General features: G+C 51.1%; 17 non-coding genes across 17 annotated transcripts; all 17 read left to right on the top strand.

The window, feature by feature from the left end:
• The first annotated feature begins 1214 nt into the window (after window positions 1-1214).
• Window positions 1215-1296, top strand: TRNAS-GCU (transfer RNA serine (anticodon GCU)). Its single transcript has one exon. It is a non-coding gene; the product is annotated as a tRNA-Ser (tRNA).
• An 804-nt stretch (window positions 1297-2100) lies between these two features.
• TRNAS-GCU (transfer RNA serine (anticodon GCU)) lies at window positions 2101-2182 on the top strand. Its single transcript has one exon. It is a non-coding gene; the product is annotated as a tRNA-Ser (tRNA).
• A 982-nt stretch (window positions 2183-3164) lies between these two features.
• TRNAI-AAU (transfer RNA isoleucine (anticodon AAU)) lies at window positions 3165-3238 on the top strand. Its single transcript has one exon. It is a non-coding gene; the product is annotated as a tRNA-Ile (tRNA).
• Window positions 3239-4012: 774 nt separating this feature from the next.
• On the top strand, window positions 4013-4094 carry TRNAS-GCU (transfer RNA serine (anticodon GCU)). Its single transcript has one exon. It is a non-coding gene; the product is annotated as a tRNA-Ser (tRNA).
• A 1290-nt stretch (window positions 4095-5384) lies between these two features.
• TRNAS-GCU (transfer RNA serine (anticodon GCU)) lies at window positions 5385-5466 on the top strand. The gene has a single exon. It is a non-coding gene; the product is annotated as a tRNA-Ser (tRNA).
• A 565-nt stretch (window positions 5467-6031) lies between these two features.
• Window positions 6032-6105, top strand: TRNAI-AAU (transfer RNA isoleucine (anticodon AAU)). Its single transcript has one exon. It is a non-coding gene; the product is annotated as a tRNA-Ile (tRNA).
• Window positions 6106-6879: 774 nt separating this feature from the next.
• On the top strand, window positions 6880-6961 carry TRNAS-GCU (transfer RNA serine (anticodon GCU)). Its single transcript has one exon. It is a non-coding gene; the product is annotated as a tRNA-Ser (tRNA).
• A 1297-nt stretch (window positions 6962-8258) lies between these two features.
• Window positions 8259-8340, top strand: TRNAS-GCU (transfer RNA serine (anticodon GCU)). The gene has a single exon. It is a non-coding gene; the product is annotated as a tRNA-Ser (tRNA).
• A 680-nt stretch (window positions 8341-9020) lies between these two features.
• On the top strand, window positions 9021-9094 carry TRNAT-AGU (transfer RNA threonine (anticodon AGU)). The gene has a single exon. It is a non-coding gene; the product is annotated as a tRNA-Thr (tRNA).
• Window positions 9095-9633: 539 nt separating this feature from the next.
• TRNAS-GCU (transfer RNA serine (anticodon GCU)) lies at window positions 9634-9715 on the top strand. Its single transcript has one exon. It is a non-coding gene; the product is annotated as a tRNA-Ser (tRNA).
• A 444-nt stretch (window positions 9716-10159) lies between these two features.
• TRNAT-AGU (transfer RNA threonine (anticodon AGU)) lies at window positions 10160-10233 on the top strand. The gene has a single exon. It is a non-coding gene; the product is annotated as a tRNA-Thr (tRNA).
• A 161-nt stretch (window positions 10234-10394) lies between these two features.
• Window positions 10395-10468, top strand: TRNAT-AGU (transfer RNA threonine (anticodon AGU)). The gene has a single exon. It is a non-coding gene; the product is annotated as a tRNA-Thr (tRNA).
• Window positions 10469-11007: 539 nt separating this feature from the next.
• Window positions 11008-11089, top strand: TRNAS-GCU (transfer RNA serine (anticodon GCU)). Its single transcript has one exon. It is a non-coding gene; the product is annotated as a tRNA-Ser (tRNA).
• Window positions 11090-11525: 436 nt separating this feature from the next.
• TRNAT-AGU (transfer RNA threonine (anticodon AGU)) lies at window positions 11526-11599 on the top strand. Its single transcript has one exon. It is a non-coding gene; the product is annotated as a tRNA-Thr (tRNA).
• Window positions 11600-11760: 161 nt separating this feature from the next.
• TRNAT-AGU (transfer RNA threonine (anticodon AGU)) lies at window positions 11761-11834 on the top strand. The gene has a single exon. It is a non-coding gene; the product is annotated as a tRNA-Thr (tRNA).
• A 539-nt stretch (window positions 11835-12373) lies between these two features.
• TRNAS-GCU (transfer RNA serine (anticodon GCU)) lies at window positions 12374-12455 on the top strand. The gene has a single exon. It is a non-coding gene; the product is annotated as a tRNA-Ser (tRNA).
• A 445-nt stretch (window positions 12456-12900) lies between these two features.
• TRNAT-AGU (transfer RNA threonine (anticodon AGU)) lies at window positions 12901-12974 on the top strand. The gene has a single exon. It is a non-coding gene; the product is annotated as a tRNA-Thr (tRNA).
• The last annotated feature ends 26 nt before the right edge of the window (window positions 12975-13000 follow it).

Below are 13000 nucleotides of genomic sequence, written 5' to 3'. Positions count from 1 at the left end.
AAAAAAAAAAAAAAAAAAAAAAAGGACACAGTCACCCTAGACAATCAATCTACCTACATTCCGTGCCCCTTATCTTCGGCCCAATCCACAGCACTCACCTCTGCACTCAATCACCCCCATGCATGGCTCTCACCTCTGCACCCAGCCGCCCCCAACCAGAGCTCTTCACATCCCTGACCGGACATAGCTCCCGCTTTTGTTCTCCCCTCTGTCCACAGCTTTAACCTCTGTGCACTCCCCTTCCCCTTCACAGCTCCAGCTCCAGCTCCAGCCCCAGCCCCAGCCCCGGCATTCCTATTACACACAGCGCTCACTCCTGCACCCACTCTGCACTTGACTGGGTTGCAAAGGACTTGCCCCAAGTGAGGCGCTGTGGCTTAGTTGGTGAAAGCGCCTGTCTAGTAAACAGGAGATCCTGAGTTCAAATCTCAGCAGTGCCTGCCGTGGAGTCTTTCCATTTATAAAGTTTTCAGTTTTGCGCAAGCTTAATGGCACCCTTGAGTCTCCCAAGCGTGGTAGGTTTCTAACCCGGTGCTAGCCTGACGGAAGACCTTGCCTCCAAAGATTTGAAAAATTCTCACAAGGGGCTTGCCCCAAGTGAGGCGCTGTGGCTTAGTTGGTGAAAGCGCCTGTCTAGTAAACAGGAGATCCTGAGTTCAAATCTCAGCAGTGCCTGCCACGGAGTCCTTCCATTTATAACATTTTCAGTATTGCACGAGCTCCATGTCCCCCCTCAGTCTGCCAAGCGTGGTAGATTACCAACCCAGTGCTGGACTTCTGGAAGACCTTGCCTCCAACGACTTGAAAAATTCTCACTGAACATACCAGCCTATTAGGCTAAAGATCAGTCCTGGATGCCCTTTTGAATGCAGGGGACTTGGTCTTTGGAGGGAGCACGCCTTCCCATCAACATTCTGGAGCAGAGAACAATTCAGGCCTCCCTTCAATGTTGGATACCTCTTCTTCTGTGAGAACCGCAGATGGGAATCCAGTTGGACAGACAATGCCATGGGTGTGGCCTACGTCAATCACCAAGGGGGTCACCAAAGGTGGTACAGCTCAGAAGGAAGCATATTGCCCCAGGAGAACATGGTGCTCAGACATACTCAGACTCCTGCCAGATTCTCCGTGTGCCCTCCCAGATTGCCGGAATCTGGCTAAGCCCTTCTCAAAAACCACAGACAAGAAACTGCACAAGGTTCTAGATCACACATGACGAGGTGGCCGAGTGGTTAAGGCGATGGACTGCTAATCCATTGTGCTCTGCACGCATGGGTTCGAATCCCATCCTCGTCGGTAGTTTAGCTCATAATCCATGTAAATGTGCGTAACGTAAAGCATCTTATGACACGATAGTCTTCAACACATTGAAAAAAAAAAAAAAAAAAGGACACAGTCACCCTAGACAATCAATCTACCTACATTCCGTGCCCCTTATCTTCGGCCCAATCCACAGCACTCACCTCTGCACTCAATCACCCCCATGCATGGCTCTCACCTCTGCACCCAGCCGCCCCCAACCAGAGCTCTTCACATCCCTGACCGGACATAGCTCCCGCTTTTGTTCTCCCCTCTGTCCACAGCTTTAACCTCTGTGCACTCCCCTTCCCCTTCCCCTTCTGCACTCAATCACCCCCATGCATGGCTCTCACCTGCTGGACTTCTGGAAGACCTTGACTCCAACGACTTGAAAAATTCTCACTGAACATACCAGCCTATTAGGCTAAAGATCAGTCCTGGATGCCCTTTTGAATGCAGGGGACTTGGTCTTTGGAGGGAGCACGCCTTCCCATCAACATTCTGGAGCAGAGAACAATTCAGGCCTCCCTTCAATGTTGGATACCTCTTCTTCTGTGAGAACCGCAGATGGGAATCCAGTTGGACAGACAATGCCATGGGTGTGGCCTACGTCAATCACCAAGGGGGTCACCAAAGGTGGTACAGCTCAGAAGGAAGCATATTGCCCCAGGAGAACATGGTGCTCAGACATACTCAGACTCCTGCCAGATTCTCCGTGTGCCCTCCCAGATTGCCGGAATCTGGCTAAGCCCTTCTCAAAAACCACAGACAAGAAACTGCACAAGGTTCTAGATCACACATGACGAGGTGGCCGAGTGGTTAAGGCGATGGACTGCTAATCCATTGTGCTCTGCACGCATGTGTTCGAATCCCATCCTCGTCGGTAGTTTAGTTCATAATCCATGTAAATGTGCGTAACGTAAAGCATCTTATGGCACGATAGTCTTCAACACATTGAAAAAAAAAAAAAAAAAAAAAAAAAAAGGACACAGTCACCCTAGACAATCAATCTACCTACATTCCGTGCCCCTTATCTTCGGCCCAATCCACAGCACTCACCTCTGCACTCAATCACCCCCATGCATGGCTCTCACCTCTGCACCCAGCCGCCCCCAACCAGAGCTCTTCACATCCCTGACCGGACATAGCTCCCGCTTTTGTTCTCCCCTCTGTCCACAGCTTTAACCTCTGTGCACTCCCCTTCCCCTTCACAGCTCCAGCTCCAGCTCCAGCCCCAGCCCCAGCCCCGGCATTCCTATTACACACAGCGCTCACTCCTGCACCCACTCTGCACTTGACTGGGTTGCAAAGGACTTGCCCCAAGTGAGGCGCTGTGGCTTAGTTGGTGAAAGCGCCTGTCTAGTAAACAGGAGATCCTGAGTTCAAATCTCAGCAGTGCCTGCCGTGGAGTCTTTCCATTTATAAAGTTTTCAGTTTTGCGCAAGCTTAATGGCACCCTTGAGTCTCCCAAGCGTGGTAGGTTTCTAACCCGGTGCTAGCCTGACGGAAGACCTTGCCTCCAAAAAAAGGACACAGTCACCCTAGACAATCAATCTACCTACATTCCGTGCCCCTTATCTTCGGCCCAATCCACAGCACTCACCTCTGCACTCAATCACCCCCATGCATGGCTCTCACCTCTGCACCCAGCCGCCCCCAACCAGAGCTCTTCACATCCCTGACCGGACATAGCTCCCGCTTTTGTTCTCCCCTCTGTCCACAGCTTTAACCTCTGTGCACTCCCCTTCCCCTTCACAGCTCCAGCTCCAGCCCCAGCCCCAGCCCCGGCATTCCTATTACACACAGCGCTCACTCCTGCACCCACTCTGCACTTGACTGGGTTGCAAAGGACTTGCCCCAAGTGAGGCGCTGTGGCTTAGTTGGTGAAAGCGCCTGTCTAATAAACAGGAGATCCTGAGTTCAAATCTCAGCAGTGCCTGCCGTGGAGTCTTTCCATTTATAAAGTTTTCAGTTTTGCGCAAGCTTAATGGCACCCTTGAGTCTCCCAAGCGTGGTAGGTTTCTAACCCGGTGCTAGCCTGACGGAAGACCTTGCCTCCAAAGATTTGAAAAATTCTCACAAGGGGCTTGCCCCAAGTGAGGCGCTGTGGCTTAGTTGGTGAAAGCGCCTGTCTAGTAAACAGGAGATCCTGAGTTCAAATCTCAGCAGTGCCTGCCACGGAGTCCTTCCATTTATAACATTTTCAGTATTGCACAAGCTCCATGTCCCCCCTCAGTCTGCCAAGCGTGGTAGATTACCAACCCAGTGCTGGACTTCTGGAAGACCTTGCCTCCAACGACTTGAAAAATTCTCACTGAACATACCAGCCTATTAGGCTAAAGATCAGTCCTGGATGCCCTTTTGAATGCAGGGGACTTGGTCTTTGGAGGGAGCACGCCTTCCCATCAACATTCTGGAGCAGAGAACAATTCAGGCCTCCCTTCAATGTTGGATACCTCTTCTTCTGTGAGAACCGCAGATGGGAATCCAGTTGGACAGACAATGCCATGGGTGTGGCCTACGTCAATCACCAAGGGGGTCACCAAAGGTGGTACAGCTCAGAAGGAAGCATATTGCCCCAGGAGAACATGGTGCTCAGACATACTCAGACTCCTGCCAGATTCTCCGTGTGCCCTCCCAGATTGCCGGAATCTGGCTAAGCCCTTCTCAAAAACCACAGACAAGAAACTGCACAAGGTTCTAGATCACACATGACGAGGTGGCCGAGTGGTTAAGGCGATGGACTGCTAATCCATTGTGCTCTGCACGCATGTGTTCGAATCCCATCCTCGTCGGTAGTTTAGTTCATAATCCATGTAAATGTGCGTAACGTAAAGCATCTTATGGCACGATAGTCTTCAACACATTGAAAAAAAAAAAAAAAAAAAAAAAAAGGACACAGTCACCCTAGACAATCAATCTACCTACATTCCGTGCCCCTTATCTTCGGCCCAATCCACAGCACTCACCTCTGCACTCAATCACCCCCATGCATGGCTCTCACCTCTGCACCCAGCCGCCCCCAACCAGAGCTCTTCACATCCCTGACCGGACATAGCTCCCGCTTTTGTTCTCCCCTCTGTCCACAGCTTTAACCTCTGTGCACTCCCCTTCCCCTTCACAGCTCCAGCTCCAGCTCCAGCCCCAGCCCCAGCCCCGGCATTCCTATTACACACAGCGCTCACTCCTGCACCCACTCTGCACTTGACTGGGTTGCAAAGGACTTGCCCCAAGTGAGGCGCTGTGGCTTAGTTGGTGAAAGCGCCTGTCTAGTAAACAGGAGATCCTGAGTTCAAATCTCAGCAGTGCCTGCCGTGGAGTCTTTCCATTTATAAAGTTTTCAGTTTTGCGCAAGCTTAATGGCACCCTTGAGTCTCCCAAGCGTGGTAGGTTTCTAACCCGGTGCTAGCCTGACGGAAGACCTTGCCTCCAAAGATTTGAAAAATTCTCACAAGGGGCTTGCCCCAAGTGAGGCGCTGTGGCTTAGTTGGTGAAAGCGCCTGTCTAGTAAACAGGAGATCCTGAGTTCAAATCTCAGCAGTGCCTGCCACGGAGTCCTTCCATTTATAACATTTTCAGTATTGCACGAGCTCCATGTCCCCCCTCAGTCTGCCAAGCGTGGTAGATTACCAACCCAGTGCTGGACTTCTGGAAGACCTTGCCTCCAACGACTTGAAAAATTCTCACTGAACATACCAGCCTATTAGGCTAAAGATCAGTCCTGGATGCCCTTTTGAATGCAGGGGACTTGGTCTTTGGAGGGAGCACGCCTTCCCATCAACATTCTGGAGCAGAGAACAATTCAGGCCTCCCTTCAATGTTGGATACCTCTTCTTCTGTGAGAACCGCAGATGGGAATCCAGTTGGACAGACAATGCCATGGGTGTGGCCTACGTCAATCACCAAGGGGGTCACCAAAGGTGGTACAGCTCAGAAGGAAGCATATTGCCCCAGGAGAACATGGTGCTCAGACATACTCAGACTCCTGCCAGATTCTCCGTGTGCCCTCCCAGATTGCCGGAATCTGGCTAAGCCCTTCTCAAAAACCACAGACAAGAAACTGCACAAGGTTCTAGACCACACATGACGAGGTGGCCGAGTGGTTAAGGCGATGGACTGCTAATCCATTGTGCTCTGCACACATGGGTTCGAATCCCATCCTCGTCGGTAGTTTAGTTCATAATCCATGTAAATGTGCGTAACGTAAAGCATCTTATGGCACGATAGTCTTCTACACATTGAAAAAAAAAAAAAAAAAAAAAAAAAAAAGGACACAGTCACCCTAGACAATCAATCTACCTACATTCCGTGCCCCTTATCTTCGGCCCAATCCACAGCACTCACCTCTGCACTCAATCACCCCCATGCATGGCTCTCACCTCTGCACCCAGCCGCCCCCAACCAGAGCTCTTCACATCCCTGACCGGACATAGCTCCCGCTTTTGTTCTCCCCTCTGTCCACAGCTTTAACCTCTGTGCACTCCCCTTCCCCTTCACAGCTCCAGCTCCAGCTCCAGCCCCAGCCCCAGCCCCGGCATTCCTATTACACACAGCGCTCACTCCTGCACCCACTCTGCACTTGACTGGGTCTGCCAACCTCTGTGCACTCCCCTTCCCCTTCACAGCTCCAGCTCCAGCCCCAGCCCCAGCCCCGGCATTCCTATTACACACAGCGCTCACTCCTGCACCCACTCTGCACTTGACTGGGTTGCAAAGGACTTGCCCCAAGTGAGGCGCTGTGGCTTAGTTGGTGAAAGCGCCTGTCTAATAAACAGGAGGTCCTGAGTTCAAATCTCAGCAGTGCCTGCCGTGGAGTCTTTCCATTTATAAAGTTTTCAGTTTTGCGCAAGCTTAATGGCACCCTTGAGTCTCCCAAGCGTGGTAGGTTTCTAACCCGGTGCTAGCCTGACGGAAGACCTTGCCTCCAAAGATTTGAAAAATTCTCACAAGGGGCTTGCCCCAAGTGAGGCGCTGTGGCTTAGTTGGTGAAAGCGCCTGTCTAGTAAACAGGAGATCCTGAGTTCAAATCTCAGCAGTGCCTGCCACGGAGTCCTTCCATTTATAACATTTTCAGTATTGCACAAGCTCCATGTCCCCCCTCAGTCTGCCAAGCGTGGTAGATTACCAACCCAGTGCTGGACTTCTGGAAGACCTTGCCTCCAACGACTTGAAAAATTCTCACTGAACATACCAGCCTATTAGGCTAAAGATCAGTCCTGGATGCCCTTTTGAATGCAGGGGACTTGGTCTTTGGAGGGAGCACGCCTTCCCATCAACATTCTGGAGCAGAGAACAATTCAGGCCTCCCTTCAATGTTGGATACCTCTTCTTCTGTGAGAACCGCAGATGGGAATCCAGTTGGACAGACAATGCCATGGGTGTGGCCTACGTCAATCACCAAGGGGGTCACCAAAGGTGGTACAGCTCAGAAGGAAGCATATTGCCCCAGGAGAACATGGTGCTCAGACATACTCAGACTCCTGCCAGATTCTCCGTGTGCCCTCCCAGATTGCCGGAATCTGGCTAAGCCCTTCTCAAAAACCACAGACAAGAAACTGCACAAGGTTCTAGATCACACATGACGAGGTGGCCGAGTGGTTAAGGCGATGGACTGCTAATCCATTGTGCTCTGCACGCATGTGTTCGAATCCCATCCTCGTCGGTAGTTTAGTTCATAATCCATGTAAATGTGCGTAACGTAAAGCATCTTATGGCACGATAGTCTTCAACACATTGAAAAAAAAAAAAAAAAAAAAAAAAAAAAAAAAGGACACAGTCACCCTAGACAATCAATCTACCTACATTCCGTGCCCCTTATCTTCGGCCCAATCCACAGCACTCACCTCTGCACTCAATCACCCCCATGCATGGCTCTCACCTCTGCACCCAGCCGCCCCCAACCAGAGCTCTTCACATCCCTGACCGGACATAGCTCCCGCTTTTGTTCTCCCCTCTGTCCACAGCTTTAACCTCTGTGCACTCCCCTTCCCCTTCACAGCTCCAGCTCCAGCTCCAGCCCCAGCCCCAGCCCCGGCATTCCTATTACACACAGCGCTCACTCCTGCACCCACTCTGCACTTGACTGGGTTGCAAAGGACTTGCCCCAAGTGAGGCGCTGTGGCTTAGTTGGTGAAAGCGCCTGTCTAGTAAACAGGAGATCCTGAGTTCAAATCTCAGCAGTGCCTGCCGTGGAGTCTTTCCATTTATAAAGTTTTCAGTTTTGCGCAAGCTTAATGGCACCCTTGAGTCTCCCAAGCGTGGTAGGTTTCTAACCCGGTGCTAGCCTGACGGAAGACCTTGCCTCCAAAGATTTGAAAAATTCTCACAAGGGGCTTGCCCCAAGTGAGGCGCTGTGGCTTAGTTGGTGAAAGCGCCTGTCTAGTAAACAGGAGATCCTGAGTTCAAATCTCAGCAGTGCCTGCCACGGAGTCCTTCCATTTATAACATTTTCAGTATTGCACGAGCTCCATGTCCCCCCTCAGTCTGCCAAGCGTGGTAGATTACCAACCCAGTGCTGGACTTCTGGAAGACCTTGCCTCCAACGACTTGAAAAATTCTCACTGAACATACCAGCCTATTAGGCTAAAGATCAGTCCTGGATGCCCTTTTGAATGCAGGGGACTTGGTCTTTGGAGGGAGCACGCCTTCCCATCAACATTCTGGAGCAGAGAACAATTCAGGCCTCCCTTCAATGTTGGATACCTCTTCTTCTGTGAGAACCGCAGATGGGAATCCAGTTGGACAGACAATGCCATGGGTGTGGCCTACGTCAATCACCAAGGGGGTCACCAAAGGTGGTACAGCTCAGAAGGAAGCATATTGCCCCAGGAGAACATGGTGCTCAGACATACTCAGACTCCTGCCAGATTCTCCGTGTGCCCTCCCAGATTGCCGGAATCTGGCTAAGCCCTTCTCAAAAACCACAGACAAGAAACTGCACAAGGTTCTAGACCACACATGACGAGGTGGCCGAGTGGTTAAGGCGATGGACTGCTAATCCATTGTGCTCTGCACACATGGGTTCGAATCCCATCCTCGTCGGTAGTTTAGTTCATAATCCATGTAAATGTGCGTAACGTAAAGCATCTTATGGCACGATAGTCTTCTACACATTGAAAAAAAAAAAAAAAAAAAAAAAAAAAAGGACACAGTCACCCTAGACAATCAATCTACCTACATTCCGTGCCCCTTATCTTCGGCCCAATCCACAGCACTCACCTCTGCACTCAATCACCCCCATGCATGGCTCTCACCTCTGCACCCAGCCGCCCCCAACCAGAGCTCTTCACATCCCTGACCGGACATAGCTCCCGCTTTTGTTCTCCCCTCTGTCCACAGCTTTAACCTCTGTGCACTCCCCTTCCCCTTCACAGCTCCAGCTCCAGCTCCAGCCCCAGCCCCAGCCCCGGCATTCCTATTACACACAGCGCTCACTCCTGCACCCACTCTGCACTTGACTGGGTTGCAAAGGACTTGCCCCAAGTGAGGCGCTGTGGCTTAGTTGGTGAAAGCGCCTGTCTAGTAAACAGGAGATCCTGAGTTCAAATCTCAGCAGTGCCTGCCGTGGAGTCTTTCCATTTATAAAGTTTTCAGTTTTGCGCAAGCTTAATGGCACCCTTGAGTCTCCCAAGCGTGGTAGGTTTCTAACCCGGTGCTAGCCTGACGGAAGACCTTGCCTCCAAAGATTTGAAAAATTCTCACAAGGGGCTTGCCCCAAGTGAGGCGCTGTGGCTTAGTTGGTGAAAGCGCCTGTCTAGTAAACAGGAGATCCTGAGTTCAAATCTCAGCAGTGCCTGCCACGGAGTCCTTCCATTTATAACATTTTCAGTATTGCACGAGCTCCATGTCCCCCCTCAGTCTGCCAAGCGTGGTAGATTACCAACCCAGTGCTGGACTTCTGGAAGACCTTGCCTCCAACGACTTGAAAAATTCTCACTGAACATACCAGCCTATTAGGCTAAAGATCAGTCCTGGATGCCCTTTTGAATGCAGGGGACTTGGTCTTTGGAGGGAGCACGCCTTCCCATCAACATTCTGGAGCAGAGAACAATTCAGGCCTCCCTTCAATGTTGGATACCTCTTCTTCTGTGAGAACCGCAGATGGGAATCCAGTTGGACAGACAATGCCATGGGTGTGGCCTACGTCAATCACCAAGGGGGTCACCAAAGGTGGTACAGCTCAGAAGGAAGCATATTGCCCCAGGAGAACATGGTGCTCAGACATACTCAGACTCCTGCCAGATTCTCCGTGTGCCCTCCCAGATTGCCGGAATCTGGCTAAGCCCTTCTCAAAAACCACAGACAAGAAACTGCACAAGGTTCTAGATCACACATGACGAGGTGGCCGAGTGGTTAAGGCGATGGACTGCTAATCCATTGTGCTCTGCACGCATGGGTTCGAATCCCATCCTCGTCGGTAGTTTAGTTCATAATCCATGTAAATGTGCGTAACGTAAAGCATCTTATGGCACGATAGTCTTCAACACATTGAAAAAAAAAAAAAAAAAAAAAAAAAAAGGACACAGTCACCCTAGACAATCAATCTACCTACATTCCGTGCCCCTTATCTTCGGCCCAATCCACAGCACTCACCTCTGCACTCAATCACCCCCATGCATGGCTCTCACCTCTGCACCCAGCCGCCCCCAACCAGAGCTCTTCACATCCCTGACCGGACATAGCTCCCGCTTTTGTTCTCCCCTCTGTCCACAGCTTTAACCTCTGTGCACTCCCCTTCCCCTTCACAGCTCCAGCTCCAGCTCCAGCCCCAGCCCCAGCCCCGGCATTCCTATTACACACAGCGCTCACTCCTGCACCCACTCTGCACTTGACTGGGTTGCAAAGGACTTGCCCCAAGTGAGGCGCTGTGGCTTAGTTGGTGAAAGCGCCTGTCTAGTAAACAGGAGATCCTGAGTTCAAATCTCAGCAGTGCCTGCCGTGGAGTCTTTCCATTTATAAAGTTTTCAGTTTTGCGCAAGCTTAATGGCACCCTTGAGTCTCCCAAGCGTGGTAGGTTTCTAACCCGGTGCTAGCCTGACGGAAGACCTTGCCTCCAAAGATTTGAAAAATTCTCACAAGGGGCTTGCCCCAAGTGAGGCGCTGTGGCTTAGTTGGTGAAAGCGCCTGTCTAGTAAACAGGAGATCCTGAGTTCAAATCTCAGCAGTGCCTGCCACGGAGTCCTTCCATTTATAACATTTTCAGTATTGCACGAGCTCCATGTCCCCCCTCAGTCTGCCAAGCGTGGTAGATTACCAACCCAGTGCTGGACTTCTGGAAGACCTTGCCTCCAACGACTTGAAAAATTCTCACTGAACATACCAGCCTATTAGGCTAAAGATCAGTCCTGGATGCCCTTTTGAATGCAGGGGACTTGGTCTTTGGAGGGAGCACGCCTTCCCATCAACATTCTGGAGCAGAGAACAATTCAGGCCTCCCTTCAATGTTGGATACCTCTTCTTCTGTGAGAACCGCAGATGGGAATCCAGTTGGACAGACAATGCCATGGGTGTGGCCTACGTCAATCACCAAGGGGGTCACCAAAGGTGGTACAGCTCAGAAGGAAGCATATTGCCCCAGGAGAACATGGTGCTCAGACATACTCAGACTCCTGCCAGATTCTCCGTGTGCCCTCCCAGATTGCCGGAATCTGGCTAAGCCCTTCTCAAAAACCACAGACAAGAAACTGCACAAGGTTCTAGATCACACATGACGAGGTGGCCGAGTGGTTAAGGCGATGGACTGCTAATCCATTGTGCTCTGCACGCATGGGTTCGAATCCCATCCTCGTCGGTAGTTTAGTTCATAATCCATGTAAATGTGCGTAACGTAAAGCATCTTATGGCACGATAGTCTTCAACACATTGAAAAAAAAAAAAAAAAAAAGGACACAGTCACCCTAGACAATCAATCTACCTACATTCCGTGCCCCTTATCTTCGGCCCAATCCACAGCACTCACCTCTGCACTCAATCACCCCCATGCATGGCTCTCACCTCTGCACCCAGCCGCCCCCAACCAGAGCTCTTCACATCCCTGACCGGACATAGCTCCCGCTTTTGTTCTCCCCTCTGTCCACAGCTTTAACCTCTGTGCACTCCCCTTCCCCTTCACAGCTCCAGCTCCAGCTCCAGCCCCAGCCCCAGCCCCGGCATTCCTATTACACACAGCGCTCACTCCTGCACCCACTCTGCACTTGACTGGGTTGCAAAGGACTTGCCCCAAGTGAGGCGCTGTGGCTTAGTTGGTGAAAGCGCCTGTCTAGTAAACAGGAGATCCTGAGTTCAAATCTCAGCAGTGCCTGCCGTGGAGTCTTTCCATTTATAAAGTTTTCAGTTTTGCGCAAGCTTAATGGCACCCTTGAGTCTCCCAAGCGTGGTAGGTTTCTAACCCGGTGCTAGCCTGACGGAAGACCTTGCCTCCAAAGATTTGAAAAATTCTCACAAGGGGCTTGCCCCAAGTGAGGCGCTGTGGCTTAGTTGGTGAAAGCGCCTGTCTAGTAAACAGGAGATCCTGAGTTCAAATCTCAGCAGTGCCTGCCACGGAGTCCTTCCATTTATAACATTTTCAGTATTGCACGAGCTCCATGTCCCCCCTCAGTCTGCCAAGCGTGGTAGATTACCAACCCAGTGCTGGACTTCTGGAAGACCTTGCCTCCAACGACTTGAAAAATTCTCACTGAACATACCAGCCTATTAGGCTAAAGATCAGTCCTGGATGCCCTTTTGAATGCAGGGGACTTGGTCTTTGGAGGGAGCACGCCTTCCCATCAACATTCTGGAGCAGAGAACAATTCAGGCCTCCCTTCAATGTTGGATACCTCTTCTTCTGTGAGAACCGCAGATGGGAATCCAGTTGGACAGACAATGCCATGGGTGTGGCCTACGTCAATCACCAAGGGGGTCACCAAAGGTGGTACAGCTCAGAAGGAAGCATATTGCCCCAGGAGAACATGGTGCTCAGACATACTCAGACTCCTGCCAGATTCTCCGTGTGCCCTCCCAGATTGCCGGAATCTGGCTAAGCCCTTCTCAAAAACCACAGACAAGAAACTGCACAAGGTTCTAGACCACACATGACGAGGTGGCCGAGTGGTTAAGGCGATGGACTGCTAATCCATTGTGCTCTGCACGCATGGGTTCGAATCCCATCCTCGTCGGTAGTTTAGTTCATAATCCATGTAAATGTGCGTAACGTAAAGCATCTTATGGCACGATAGTCTTCTACACATTGAAAAAAAAAAAAAAAAAAAAAAAAAAAAGGACACAGTCACCCTAGACAATCAATCTACCTACATTCCGTGCCCCTTATCTTCGGCCCAATCCACAGCACTCACCTCTGCACTCAATCACCCCCATGCATGGCTCTCACCTCTGCACCCAGCCGCCCCCAACCAGAGCTCTTCACATCCCTGACCGGACATAGCTCCCGCTTTTGTTCTCCCCTCTGTCCACAGCTTTAACCTCTGTGCACTCCCCTTCCCCTTCACAGCTCCAGCTCCAGCTCCAGCCCCAGCCCCAGCCCCGGCATTCCTATTACACACAGCGCTCACTCCTGCACCCACTCTGCACTTGACTGGGTTGCAAAGGACTTGCCCCAAGTGAGGCGCTGTGGCTTAGTTGGTGAAAGCGCCTGTCTAGTAAACAGGAGATCCTGAGTTCAAATCTCAGCAGTGCCTGCCGTGGAGTCTTTCCATTTATAAAG

This window comes from Aquarana catesbeiana, linkage group LG03, assembly GCF_042186555.1.
Source record: "Aquarana catesbeiana isolate 2022-GZ linkage group LG03, ASM4218655v1, whole genome shotgun sequence".
NCBI classification, from domain to species: Eukaryota; Metazoa; Chordata; class Amphibia; order Anura; family Ranidae; genus Aquarana; species Aquarana catesbeiana.
The sequence above is the reverse complement of the archived record's forward strand: the minus strand, read 5'-3'. Positions and strand labels throughout refer to the sequence as shown.